At 35.3% G+C, this 15,318-nt stretch overlaps 1 pseudogene; it reads right to left on the reverse strand.

Moving 5' to 3' along the window:
• Window positions 1-2,009: 2,009 nt before the first annotated feature.
• On the reverse strand, window positions 2,010-2,944 carry LOC140693611 (olfactory receptor 4C11-like; annotated as a pseudogene).
• Window positions 2,945-15,318: the final 12,374 nt, after the last annotated feature.

Genomic DNA, 15,318 nt, shown 5'->3' on the forward strand with positions numbered 1-15,318 from the left:
TGACTCAATAAGAAAAAAAGAAACAACCCAATCCAAAAGTGGCAGAAGACCTAAACAAGCAGTTCTCCAAGGAAGACATACAAATGATTAAAAAGCACATGAAAAAATGCTCACTATTACTAATTATCAGAGAAATGCAAATCAAAACTACAATGAGGTATCACCTCACACCAGTCAGAATGGCCGTCATTCAAAAATCCACAAATGACAAATGCTGGAGAGGCTGTGGAGAAAGGGGAACCCTACTACACTGCTGGTGGGAATGCAGTTTGGTGCAGCCACTATGGAAAACAGTGTGGTGATTCCTCAAAAGACTAGGAATAGACTTACCTTATGACCCAGGAATCCCACTCCTGGGCTTGTATCCAGAAGAACCCTACTTCAGGATGACACCTGCACCCCAATGTTCATAGCAGCACTGTTTACAATAGCCAAAACATGGAAACAGCCTAAATGTCCATCAACAGGTGACTGGATAAAGAAGTAGTGGTATATTTATACAATGGAATACTACTCAGCCATAAAAACCGACAACATAATGCCACTTGCAGCAACATGGATGCTCCTGGAGAATGTCATTCTAAGTGAAGTAAGCCAGAAAGAGAAAGAAAAATACCATGTGAGATTGCTCATATGTGGAATCTAATAAACAAAAACTAACAAACAAACAAAAACAAAGCATAAATACAGGACAGAAATAGACTCATAGACAAGAGAATACAGACTTGCTGTTGCCAAGGGGGTGGAGGGTGGGAAGGGATAGACTGGGATTTCAAAATTGTAGAATAGATAAAAAAATAGAATAGATAAACAAGATTACACTGTGTGGCACAGGGAGATATACACAAAATGTTATGATAACTCCCAGAGAAAAAAATGTGACAATGAGTGTGTATATGTCCATGAATGACTGAAAAATTGTGCTGAACACTGGAACTTGACACAAGATTTTAAAAAGTTTATAAATCAATAAAAAATGTTAAAAAAAAAAAGAAAGCAGCTTCTTGCTGCAGAAATGGGTATTTTCTAAGTCCACTAACTAGAGGCAAGCACAGTGATTATTTCCAGAATGCCTTGTGTGCTTTCTTATATTTAACTGATATAACCCAACTTTAAATAAAATAATATAATACACTTTTTTCTTCATAACATATTCTACCTTTCTGTACTTCAGTTTCAGAAAATATGTTGCATGTTCCCTATATTTTTAAGGTTTATTAGTCTTGATGACATAAATTATTTTACTTTTTATCCTCATTGTGTTATAAACTTCTATTATTGTAGCTTATTTTCAGATGTATGATCATCCATAAATAAAGTGTGGCTAGTGTTCTATAATTTGTGTCATATCAGTCACATAATTTATAAAGATCTCGAGGTGTTTGTAATGCTATGTTTATAGATACATATGTATATACATATATATATATATGTATATGTATATGTATATGTATATGTATAGTCTCAGTAATCTTAATAACCAAAGGAAACAATAAGAAAATTATTTTAAAATGTCATTATATATAAAATAGCATTTGATTCAATAATATTAAGTATTTCAAAAATAAAATGGTTTCATAATGAATTTGATTGATATATAAAGTTAATTTTCTTGCACTGGAAATATTCAAGAGAAAACAAGAGACCTAATTTGAAATGTATGATAGTCGGGATTGCAAATTATAGAGTACTAGCTACATTTTCTTTGTGATGATCATGTGTTTGCAAGGTTGTGATTATATAAATGTATTTTTTCTTATCAAGCATTGTGTAGACCGTGTTGTGTTTTGTATTTTACAATCAGTCATGCCAGAACTGTCAGGCAATGTAAGAGTCAGGCTGAAAATGTGAGGGAAGCTACTAATCTGAGGACAGAAGTACAAAAATAAGTAAGAAAATCTGGTGCAGTGTAATTGTATTGAGGAGTGATGAGATACACTATTATGTTTTTTATCTGTACAGATTCAGCCAAACTATGATATAATAACTAATCAAACAAAGCCCTCAATTCATCTTTTGCTTTCTGATGTAATTTTGACATGCCATAAATTTCTCATGGCATTTTTCACTTCTGCATTCCTCAGTGTGTAGATGATTAAATTCAGAAAGGATGTTCCGATAGTATAAAATACTGCCACCATCTTGTCCATGGGGAAAGTGGTTGGGGGGGTCGTGTATACATAAATATACATGGGCCAAAGAATAAGATGACTGCAATGATGTGGGAAGTGCAATTGGAGAGAGCTTTCTTCCTCGCTTCTGCACTGTGGTTTTGCAGGGAATGGAGAATAAGAATGTAAGAGGTCATCAGAATTACATAACTGCTGGAGCAATTGGCCCCACTATTAGTTGCCAACAGCAGATTGATCACATAGGTGTCCATGCAGGCAAGTTTCAACAAAGGCTGCAAGTCACAGCAATAGTGATCAATCAGATTGGGTCCACAGAAGGTCAATCTCAAGGCCAAGACAATCTGAGCCATAGAATGTATAAAAGACCCTATCTATGCAAGAGTGACCAGGATAATGCAGACCTGGTGGCTCATGATATTTGGGTAATGCAAGGGTTTGCAGATGGCCATTTAACGGTCAACAGCCACGAGGATGAGAACAAAGTTCTCCATGCAGCCAAAGAAATGTAGTGCAAAGACTTGAGTCATGCACTCATTGTAAGATACGATTTTTTTGGCAGACAGGGCATCCACATTTAGTCTGGGGGTTGTTGAAGTTTAAAATCAGATATTAGCCAAGGACAAATAAAATAGGAAGAAGTACGGTTGGCTCCCAAGTATCCAGCTGGACTTGATGGTCACGATAATAAACAAATTCCCCACCAAGTTTCCCACATAGAAAATGGAGAAGATTACATACACCATTTTCTGCCTCATAGGATCTGGTGTCAATCCTAAGAGTATGAACTCAGTTACACTGTTATTTGGCTGCATTGTTTCAATCAAAGTGGAGAAAGTACAGATTAAAAGTAATAAATCTGCAAAGGAAAAAATATTAAGACATGAATACTATCGTTGGATGTCAAATGCATGTGCTCATTCTTGGAACTGCCACTTTCCAGTGGGTAATCACTTACTTTCCATGTTGTTTATTCCTGAATAAAATGAAAATCATGACATTTATTCTGTGTACTTAACTGATTGCTTATGAAAACAATGATTCATTTAGATAATGAGAAAATAACTGATTCTTTGGGTATAATAAACATGACTTTAGGGGATTTGGCATGTGGATAATTTCCTGGGAAGAATATTTTTCCCAGTTTTCAGCAAAGACCTAGTAAGATAACATGTTGCAAAAAAAAGGGAAAGTTTATGCATGACTTACCCTAATATGCTTTCACATTACTTGAACCTGCTAGGCCATTTATAAAATAACTTCTAGTAAATATTCTGAACATTCAAAGAATTATGTTTTAATATTTGATAGTTAATTTAGCTTCCTTAATTAAACCTGAAGATACACACACACACACACACACACACACACACACACACGCACACACACACACACACACATAAGTGGGTGAATGGGGGGAGAGGGAGAAGTAAGTGAATGGGAGAGAAACATAGTTTTAGCAATGAACACTCAGTTGGTTCAGCACATCTTGTGATTTACTTTAATCTTTTGCCTTTGACTAAGCTGATTTCTTTTTACTTTACCTCTCAAACATTTCCAGTTGCTTACTGTTACAAGTTCAGCTTTTATCATTAAACTTTGTACTTTTAAAATCATACTGTTTTGTTCAAAGTTAAATTCTTCCCCTTATTCATTATTTTTCTGAGTCTGTCAACATTTTCTTAAAACAAAAGCAGATGCTACAGCACAAAGATGAATAGAGTGAGAACACTTGCCAAACATCTGAATAATATTTCAACTTTTATTCCTGTTAAGCACCAGGAAATATGGAAAATCAGCTCAGGATGCCCCAAGTGATAGAAACTTCAATAGAATTGTTTGGATCTATATTCTTGAGTGTCCCAAACCCTGACTTCAGTAAGAGAAGATAGAAAAAGGAAAGAAATTATTATTTATTCATATATACCAATGATGGGCAAATGCTTTTGTGTACTTCATCACAAATATTTTCCAAATAATACTGCAGTTAATAGCATAGCATAAGTGTCAAACTGGTAAAATATATTTATGGCATAAATACCAGAAAAAGGCATAATTTCCTCAAATATAAGTGAATTTCAGAGATCTGTCTTTTAAAACACAGCACATGTGAATTACAGCAAAATAACTAATTTCAAAAGAAACATTATTAAAAATAATTAAGCATATGAAAATATGCTCAACTTCATTCTAGTTAAATAAGTTCAAATTTAAATCCCAAACAGATATCTTTCTACACATTGAACTAACAAAGTGATCTTCTAATAAGAGTCTTTTTAATAGTGCTGAAAATGATGTGGAAAAAAATCTCAAGGCTTTTTTGCTAGATATTTAAGTAGGAGCAGTCTTTATGAAGTGATTTCCAACATCGATGATATTACAACTGTATACAATCATAGGTCTAGTGATTCTACTTGCTATAGATAACCTCATTCACAGGCACAAAGATAATCACTGCAGCCCCTTTTGTGGTAGCAAAAGATAGGAAACAACTTCAGTGCCTATCAGAAGTGAGCTGAATAAATCAGGGACCAACTATCACTGAATCATTCATCAACCAAAATGAAGCAGATATATATGCAACAGCTTCTAAATTACATTGTAAAGTGGAAGAGTTCAAAACTGTGTGCTTAGGATGGTGACATTTGTATCAACAGCAGAATAATGTAGATCACATATAGATACATTCATATAAATTACTTTTAGGAGTGCACCAAAATAGCATGAAATTTGTGATCTCTGAATGGGAAAATTGCATCTTGGTATCAAAGTTGGGGGATGACCCACATTTTAAAATATTCCCTTGGGTAATATTTTAATATATGTCATAATTATGCTGCATTAAAAATAAAACTTTCAAAAACTTTATCTTAGTAAATAATTTGTTTATATTAGCATATTACTACAACAACTATCTTCTAATGTAGGCAGTAGGGATAGTGAAATTCTTAGAGCAATATTAAGATCTAGAATTTGAATGAGAGATGGTGAGTCAGCTCAACAAATTTCAAAAAGTTTTCAAACTACGTGTTTTTCACAACTCTTCAGCAATCAGAAATGAAAACTGGTTTGCAGTTTCTAACAACTATTATGCCCTATCTTTATCCATATACCTATCTGTATCCAGATGCAGATGGACACTGACACATTTGTATATTTCACTAACATATATATGAATGATAATGCAAGGATGGCATAACTTAGAACAAAGTAACACAAGGAAAGCGAGTTTTATCTCTTTACTGCCAAATTTAAGTTTTTACAAAAAAGTAGGTGTTTAATAGTAAATATTTGTTGCATGAATGAATTAGGAGAATTTGCCATAAATACAATTGAATCATGTTTGACACCACTCTGTACTCAGTTACCCATTGATGAAGGAGAATTGTATTCTGCTATATATACAGCAAAATCATCATATTCATGGAGAATTTCCTGAAATTCTCAAGTAGCAATATTTCTGTTTGGTTATCTATCACACCACATCTACCAGTAGTAGTGCCTATTTCCATCAGGTGCTGTGTGCACATTTTATTCCCATCTGCTCATTCGAGATTGTAAAGCACTTATAGGTTCCCTAAAACTTCTACACTTCTTCAAGTGCCTTAGAAAACTTACCAGTTATGATAAGAGCATATGTAGAATTTAGGATGTTCACTGGGAGCCAGGATCTCTATGATCTCACAAAGAGACTTAGCTTCTGACCTCAATGCCAATCTGAGTTGATCCCAGATTCATCGCACACTTTCTGAAATCCACTCTCACACAATATTTTGACTGAAAAAAAATGCTTCTCTTTTGTCTTCCCTGAAGGACTATTTAAGTATGAATGATGCAAAATATAGGAGTCTGGGGAAAGTCATTCCCTAAAATGTGCCTTCCATTCCAATTGAAAAACAGATGTTATAAAGAACTTAACATTTAATATACATTATTAGATTATGAAAAAATAAAGGTGGCCTATGCATGCAATAAAAGATGTTCATTTGTGCAATAAATGACATATTTTGACTAGAATTAAAAACAATTGTCTTCTAGTACCCAGGTCTTGTTTCCTAATACTGTCCTCCAATAAAATAAACTAGGACCTCTTAAAGAAATGGCTGATTCTAGGTCTAGGGTAGTGAATGGACAAGATGACATGGAGCATCTTGTAGTGCTAGACAGTAAGGAATAATGAAAAGATCCACACAGTGATGATAATATGCCAGTGTGACACAGGAGCTGAGTGAATGTACCTCCAGTGGACAAAGATGGAAAGATAATTCAGCAGCAAAATAAGTAACAATGAGTTGAACTGTAACACACAGTATAAAAGTCCATGAGTTCATAATGACATAAATAATTAAATAACTAAATAATAGGGGAGTATAGACAAATCTCACATCAAAAATAATTCCTAATAATTATGTAGATACTCTGCTCTCAAAGAGTCATCTCTTTTTTTATTGATGGTACATAGTGACTAATTTCTAAAAGGTAGTGTGGAATGTGGGGAAAAAGTAACTATGGAGGAGAAACATGACACTTTCTCAGCCAGGTGATCAAGGTTAGCATCAATAGTGGTAAGTCACACTGAGAGTATGTAGCTACTGATGTGTGGTGAAAAGGGTGATTTACCCCTGCAGTTTATCTCCCAATAACCCATAACCCCAGTGTGATCTTGAATAAAATATCAAACCCCAATGTAAGATTTCTGTATAAAATGTATGACTAGTATTTCTGAAAACTGTCAAGGTCATCAAAGATGAGAAAAGTCAGAGAAACTGTCACCCTTTGGAGCAGCTGAAGGAAATATGACAACTAAAAGTAATGTGGTATCCTGGATAGATTCTGGAGAAGAAAAACAGAATTATTAGTTGAAATGTATACTTTTTACTTTTAATACAATAATTTTTAAATACTTTTGATGCATTTAATGTACAAATTTGTTGACATCAATGAATTAGGTGTGACAAATACACCATGTGATGCAAGATTATATATAATATATTACATATATATATATATATATATATCACATTTTTTAATCCATTGGCTGATACTTAGGTTGTTTCCATATCTTGACTATATTGAACAGTGCTGTAATCAACATGGCAGTGCAGATATTCATTTAATTTCCTTAGATATACACCCTGAACTTGATAACTGTATCATATTGCAGTTGAAGTTTTAATTTCTTGAGGAAACTACATAGTAGTTTTAAAAGTGGCTGCATCCACTTACATTCCCACTAACAGTGTGCATGGATGGGCTCCCTTTTCTCTGTATCTTCACCAACACCTGTTACTGCTTGTCTTCTTGAAGATACACGTTCTAACAAGTGTGAGGTGGAATCTTATTTTCATTTGCATTTTCCTGATTATTGAGGTTGAACATCTGTTTTACCTGCATGTTGGCCATTTTGATGCCTTCCTTGGAAGAAATATCTTTTCAGGTCCTCTGCCCAGTCTTTAATTGGTTTGTTTGTTTGTTATTGCGTTTCTGTCTTTATATATTTTGGATATGAAGATACATGGTTTGTAAATATTTTCTCTCAATTTATAGGTTTTCTTTTCATTCTTTTTACTGTTTCTCTTGCTGTGCATAAGCTTTTTAGTGGATATATTCTCATTTGTTTATTTTCACTTTTGTTGCTTGTGTTTTAATATATCCAAAAAATCATTCTCAGGACCAATGTCCAGGGGCCTCTTTCTTATGTACACTTCTAGGAGTTTATGGTGATTTGCCTTATGTTTAAATGTCTGGTCTATTTTAAATTAATATTTGTGAGTAGTTGGGTTGGGTGGAGACAAATTTATTTTTCTGCCTGTGGTTATCCAGTTTTCCCAATACCATATATTGAAGAGACATTAATTTCCCAAGTAAGCATTCTTGACTTCCTAAATGTGATATACCACATTTATATAATAAAATATAAAAATGATGTTATCAGATCAATAAATGCAGAAAAGATATTTGATGAAATACAACATCCTTTCATGAAAAGAAAAAAAACACTTAGCAAATTGGGTGTAGAAAGCACATATCTCAACATAATAAAATAAAAGTACTGTTAGTGTGTATATATAAGATGGCTGTTATTATAGAAATACAAATTTCAGTAAATATTCATGAAAATGCATTTTCTAATGAAAATACATAGTGCATGCTAGGTTGTCTCATTTATTCAACGTTCTTTACGTGTGCCATCATTTTTAACCTCATAACAAGCCAATAAAATATGGATTATTTTCATTTCTAATTTGCACAGAAAAATTGAGGCCCAGAATTTCATCTGTATTTCCTGATGTTACAAGGCTACAAGGTGGCAGAGCCAGGATTTAGATCCATCCAGTCTGAGTCTAGAGCTCATACTCTTAATCTTTATGTTCTACCACCCATCATGAAGCTAAAACAAGGACAGTGATCACTGCATCAATTCCTGTGATCTTTGTGATCACTGCATCAATTCTTAAAGTTTCCTGTGTTTTAGGCCATTTTGCAGATGTTTGAATTATGGGATAAAGTCGAGTAGATGTGTATATTACTGACTTGGAAAACATATGGAAGTGGTTTAAAACCTTGCCTTTTTACTTAGCAAAATAACCTTAGCAAAGTAAGATTCACTTACTTCTCTGGACTTCGGAGTTTTAATCTGTATACTTTCAATAGATGTACCTAACTTTGTACTATTTTTTTTGAGTTGAAAGCATGATAACAAAAAAGCACTTGACATATATCAGGTGCTCTACTTCTTCCTAAAATGAAAAGATAGATAGAAGTCATAGTTTCTCTTTTAGGTAAATCACTTTGGAACATAAGTGATAACTGCAAAATTATACATTGGATGGACATTGTGTCCCAGATCGTTTTAAAAATTCATGTAATGCTCCCAGTTTTAATTTGATTTCAAGTACTTTAAACCACATAAACTCCTAGGTTTTCTTTACCTTTATAACTTCTTCCTACTCTATTATTTTAGTTTTATATTTACAATAACAGATTAGCTTGTTTTATTTTCTTCTATATATCTTACCTTCATTCATTCATTTCTCTGGAATGCAAATAATCATAAACCCCTGTATTGTGTGTGTGTGCATGTGGTGGTGTAATGGAGGTATAGTTAAATGAATTTATGACCAAATCATGGTATGTCCATTCTTTTATATATATATAACTCTACATATGCATGACATGCCAATTTTGAGACACCAGTTTGACACTGAACTTTGTAATGTCCCAGAAGGAAAAAAGAATTAATAAGAAGAAAATTTAATGCCATTTTTCTGAATTTATTTGAATAAACTTTGACTGGAGACACAGTTTGAATTGGTAAGTTTGGGCCACTTAAAGTATAAGAAGACTTACACAACATTATAAACTGACTATAACTCAATAAAATTTTTTTTAAAAAAGGAAAAAATTAACTATAAGAAGACTGTCATTCATTTTGCATGTAGACTCAAAAAGATACAACTCACAATCATAAATGATTATATGTCCTTCCCACAATAATCAGACACCCTCATGTTTGATATCTGTACAGATTCAGTCAAACTATGTTTCAATTCATCTTTTGTTTTCTGATGAAGTTTTGATATGCTATAACTTTCTCATGGCATTTTTCACTTCTGCATTCATTAGCGTGTAGATGAGTGAATTGAGAAAGGATGTTCCAATAGTATAAAATACTGCCACCATCTTGCCTGTGGGGAATGTGGTTGGGGGAGTGGATATATATAAATGTACATGGACCAAAAATAAGACAACTACAGTGATGTGGGACGTGCAAGAGAGCTTTTTTTCTCCCTCTGTACTGTGCTTTTGCACTAAATGCAAGATAACTGTGTATTAAATTATCAGAATTAGAAAATTGCTTGTGCAAATGGCCCCACTATTAAACAGCACCAACAGTTTCATCACATAAATATCCATGCTTGCAAGTTTCTACAAGGGCTGCATATCACAGAATTCATCAATCAAATTGGACCCACAAAAAGGTAATCTCAAGGCCAGGTTAATCTAAAAGACCCTATCCATACAAGAACAATCAAGATGATGCAGACCTGGCAGCTCATGATACCTGGGTAACACAAGGGCTTGCAGATGGCTACATAGTAATCCATGGCCATGAGGAGAACAAAGACCTCCATGATGCCAAATAAATGCAGTGAAAATACTTAAGTCATGCACTCATTGTAGGACATTATTTTCTTTGCAGACTGCATCTACAATTAGTTTGGGGTCCAAGGAAGTTGAAAAGCAGGTATCAATCAAAGACAAAATAGGAAGAAGTACATGGGGAATCCCAAGTGTCCAGCTGGACTTGCTGGTCACAGTAATAAGCAAATTTCCCAGCATGGCTCCCATATAGAAAATGAAGAAGATTACAAACACCATATTTTGCTTCTTAGAATCCTATTCACATTCATAAAATGAAGAAATCTGGCTAAGAGCAGGGAGAATATCAAGGCAAGAAATTTGTTCATATGATGACATCCTCAGTTTCAATTTCTTTCTTAATCATACTTTAAGCAGGAGGTGAAACAAATTGTGGTTTCTCAAAGAAATATAGCTAGAATTCTTCACAGAGTCTGAAAAAGATAAAGGTAGAAAAAGTGTCCTAGTCTCCAGCAGTAATTTTTTGCTCTGTATTTTTTTAAATTGAGGTCTCATCAGTATATAATGTGTCAATTTCTGGTGTACAGCATAATGTTTCAATCATACACACACACACACATATATATATATTTGTTATCTTATTCTTTTTCATTATAGGTTACTGTAAGATATTGAATATAGTTCCTTGCTCTTAGACAGTAGAAACTTAACTTTAATTTTTATGTATTTATTAGTATCTGCAAATCTTGAACTCCCAATTTATCCCTTTTCACCACCTTTCCTCCACTGGTAACCCTAAGTTTGTTTTCTGTATCTGTAGTATGTTTCTGTTTTGTAAATAAGTTCATTTGTGTCTTTTTTCCTTTTTTTTAGATTCCATATATGAGTGATATCATATGGTATTTTTCTTTCTCTATCTTACTTAGAATGTATTTTATTAAATTTATTCATCATGCATTATATCTGCCTTTATTAATTCAGCATTTTTTGTGAACCAGACATTGTGCTACTTGTAGAAACTACTATTATCAAGTAGGTAAGTACTTTATGGGGTATGACTATTTATTTATGTTATAAATTGAAATTCATGCCTCATATTAAAATATTATTTTACTTGAACCACTACTTTTTCTGATGGGTTATCAGCATAAGATGGTGAAATGAGTGATAGAAAATGATTCTGAATGCTACAAAGAAATTTGGAAATGTGGTGTAATATGCTTTACTACCCATTGGAGGTTAAATGGTCCACTGCATTTATACTCTTAAAGTGGTTACATCCTACAGTGTTACAGTCAACACACGACTATCAAGTATAATGTATTAAAATGGGCAAAGTTATTAATACAAAGTTTTAGAATTTAGTTATATGTAATAAACTAATTTATATATTAGTATAATAATTATGCATACAACTAAGTATGTAACATATACATACATGCATTATATATTCCAGCACAGTCCTATCTCAATAAATGGTAAATAGTATAATTGCACTACCTTTCTATCTTATTGCCTGGCAGTGTATGACAGTGGCATAAGAACATGGTCTGAGGGGTCTGTTAGATTCTGGTTACTGGTTCTTTAATATTTCTGTTCTGGAACTTTCCCCCTTGTGTTTGTTTCCTGACCTGCAAAATGGAGATAATAGCAGTGCCTACTTTGGATTGTTATAAAGATTATTGTTCAATAACAAGATGTTTTTATTTTATTTTATTTTATTACAATGAAAGCTTACTAATCAATGTACATTAAAGAAACAAGTAATATTAAGCCCCAATCTACTAGAATGTTTCAAGCAAAGTTTAGTCCTGGGCTAGGTGTTTCTCCCTTTTCTTGCATCCATTTCTTATCCCCTCCATGCAGAATCAATGATTTTTAGTGGTTAATTTTTGTCTTTATCTCATAGATATTCTTTGCTGAAATCCCCAATAACATCCTTTTGATCTTTTCATCAGTTGAATGAACATTGGACTCCACACATATTTTATTGATAACCTGAAATTACTTTCCTACTACATAATTTCCTAAAGGCATTTTACATCTGGTCATTTCTCAAGGTATAGATTAAAGGATTTAACATGGGAGTTATCATCGTGTAGAACACAGCAACTGCTTTATCAATAGGCAAAGTAGCTGCAGGTCTCAGAAACACAAATGTGCAGGCCCAAAAAAGAAGACAACTGCTGTGATGTGGGAGACAAAGGTAGAGAGGGCTTTGTGTCCCGGCTCCAAGCTATGTGTACTTAGGGAGTACAGAATGACTATATAGGAACCAATCAAGAGACGGAAGTTTCACAGACACATGAACCCACTGTTTGCAGCAACAAAAAGTCCTAAAACATGGCTATCAAAGCAGACGAGATTGAATAAAGGATTCAAATCACATATTCTGAACAAGCTAGCTAAAGGATGGTTTCCACACACATTCAGATCTCAGAAGTGAGCATGTGGAGAGGTGTTCATTCATCCAGCATAAAGGGCCTGGGTACAAATAGAAACCATGTCTCTGATTTCTCAGCATGTTTCCTAGAGCTGGTTTCCAAGTAAAAGCAGCTTGCACTGGAAAACCAAGTTGAAATGAATGCCTCCCCATAGATATATAAGTAGCGTACTTCCCCTAACCCAGAAACTCTGTGTTCCCAACAAGCCAGCTGAAGGATGGCTTCCACACACCTTCAGATCTCAGAAGTGAGAATGTGGAGAGGCATTTATTAATGCAACATAAAGGGCCCGAGTACACCTAGAAACACTGACTGATTTCTCAGCATGTTTCCTAGAGCCAGTTTCCAAGTAAAGGCGATTTGCACTGCAAAACCGAGTTGGAGTGAGTGCCTCCCCATAGATATGTAAGTAGCGAAGTTCTCCTTACCCAGAAGCTCTGTGTTGCCAACAAGCTAGCTGAAAGACGGCTTTCACACACATTCTGTTCCAAGAATGGAACACATGGAGAGGCGTTCTTTTATCTAGCAGTAGGGTCATGGTACATCTATAAACAATTACTCTGACTTATCAGCCTGTTTCCTATAGCTGGATTCAAAGGAAAGGCACTTTGGGCAGGAAAACCAATCTGGAGCCAGAGCATCCCCACAGATATGTAAGTAGTGTAGTTCCACCAACCTGGAAACTCTGTGTTGCCATAAAGCTGGCTGAAGGACAGCTTCCACAACCATTTGGATACCAGAATGGAACAAGTGGAGAGGCGTTCTTTCATCTAGCATAAGGGGCATGGGTACATGAAGAAACACTTACTCTTAATTCTCAGCATGTTTCCTAAAGCTGATTTCAAGGGAAAGGCCCTTTGTGCTGGGAAACAGCTGGAGCCAGTGCCTTCACATAGATATGAAAGTAGCATATTACCGCTAACCCAGAAATTCTGTTGCCAACAATCTAGCTCAAAGACGGTGTACACACACATTCAGATCAAAGAATGGAGCACGTGGAGATGCATTCTTTCTTCCACCATAAAGGGCATGGGAGCATCTAGAACACATACTCTGATTTCTCAGAATGTTTCCTAGAGCTGGTTTCAAGGGGAAGGTCTTTCATGCTGGAAAACCATGCTTTAGCCAGTGCCTCCCCATTGATTTGCAAATAAAGTAATTCCCCCAACTCAGAAACACTGTTACCAACAAGCTAGCTGAAGGATGGTTTCCACACACACACTCAGATCCCAGAATGTAGCATGTGGAGAGGCATTCTTTCATCTAGCATAAATGGCATGGGTACATCTATACATACTCTGATTTCTCAGCATATTTCCTAGAGCCAGTATCAAGGGAAAGGCACTCTGCACTGGAAAACTGAGCTGGATCGAGTGCCTCCAGTAGATATACAAGTATCATAGTTCCCCTGACCTAGAAACTATGTTTTCCCAACAAGCTAGATGAAGGACGGCTTATACACACATTCAGGTCAAAGAATGGAGCACGTGGAGAGGCGTTCTTCCTTCCACCATAAAGGGTATGGGTACATCTAGAAACACATACTCTGATTTCTCATCATCTTTCCTAGAGTCGGTTGAAATGGAAAGGCACTTTGCACTGGAAAATGAAGCTGGAGTGAATGCCTCCCCATAGATACGTAAATACCGAAGTTCCTCTAGCCCAGAAACTCTGTGTTGCCAACAAGCTAGCTGATGGAAAGCTTCCACACACATTTGGATCTCAGAATGCAGCATGTGGAGAGGCATCCTTTCTACTAGCATAAAGGGCATGCGTACATCTAGAAACACTTACACTGATATCTCAGCATGTTTCCTAGAGCCGGTTTCAGTGGAAAGGCACTTTGCACTGAAGAAATAAGCTGGAGCTAGTGACTATGGTAGATATGTAAGTAGCCTAGTTCCCCTAATGCAGGAACTCTGCATTGCCAACAAGCTAGCTGAAGAAAAATTTTGACACACATTTGGATCCCAGAATAGTGTATGTGGAGCGGTGTTCTTTCATCTTGCAAAAAGGGCATGAGTACATCAAGAAACACTTAGTCTAATTCCTCAGCATGGTTCCTAGAGCCTTTTCAAGGGAAAATCACTTTGCGCTGGAAAACGGAGCTGGAGCGAGAGCCTTCCCATAGATATGTAAGAAGCGTAGTTCCCCTAACCCAGAAATTCAGTGTTGCCAACAATTTAGCTGAAGGAAGGATTCCACACACATCTGGATCCCAGAATGGAGCTTGTGGAGAGGCGTTCTTACTTCTAACATAAAGTATCTTGGGTATATATAGGAACACTTACCCTTGTTATCTCAGCCTATTTCCTAGAGACAGTTTCAAGAGAAATGCACTTTGCACTGGAAAACCATGCTTTAGCCAGTGCTTCCCCATAGATATGCAAATAAGGTAGATTCACAAAATCAGAAACTGTTTGTTGCCAACAAGATAGCTGAAAGACAGCTTCCACACACACTCGTATCTGAGAATGAGACATGTAGATAGGCGATCTTTCATCTAGAATAAAGGGCATGGGTACATATAGAAACACTTACTCTGATTTCTAAGCATGTTTCCTAGAGCCCATTTCAAGGGAAATACACTTTGTGCTGGAAAACCGAGCTGGAGTCAGTGCCTACCCATAGATATGTAAGTA

Source organism: Vicugna pacos, unplaced genomic scaffold (genome assembly GCF_048564905.1).
Source record: "Vicugna pacos unplaced genomic scaffold, VicPac4 scaffold_19, whole genome shotgun sequence".
NCBI classification, from domain to species: Eukaryota; Metazoa; Chordata; class Mammalia; order Artiodactyla; family Camelidae; genus Vicugna; species Vicugna pacos.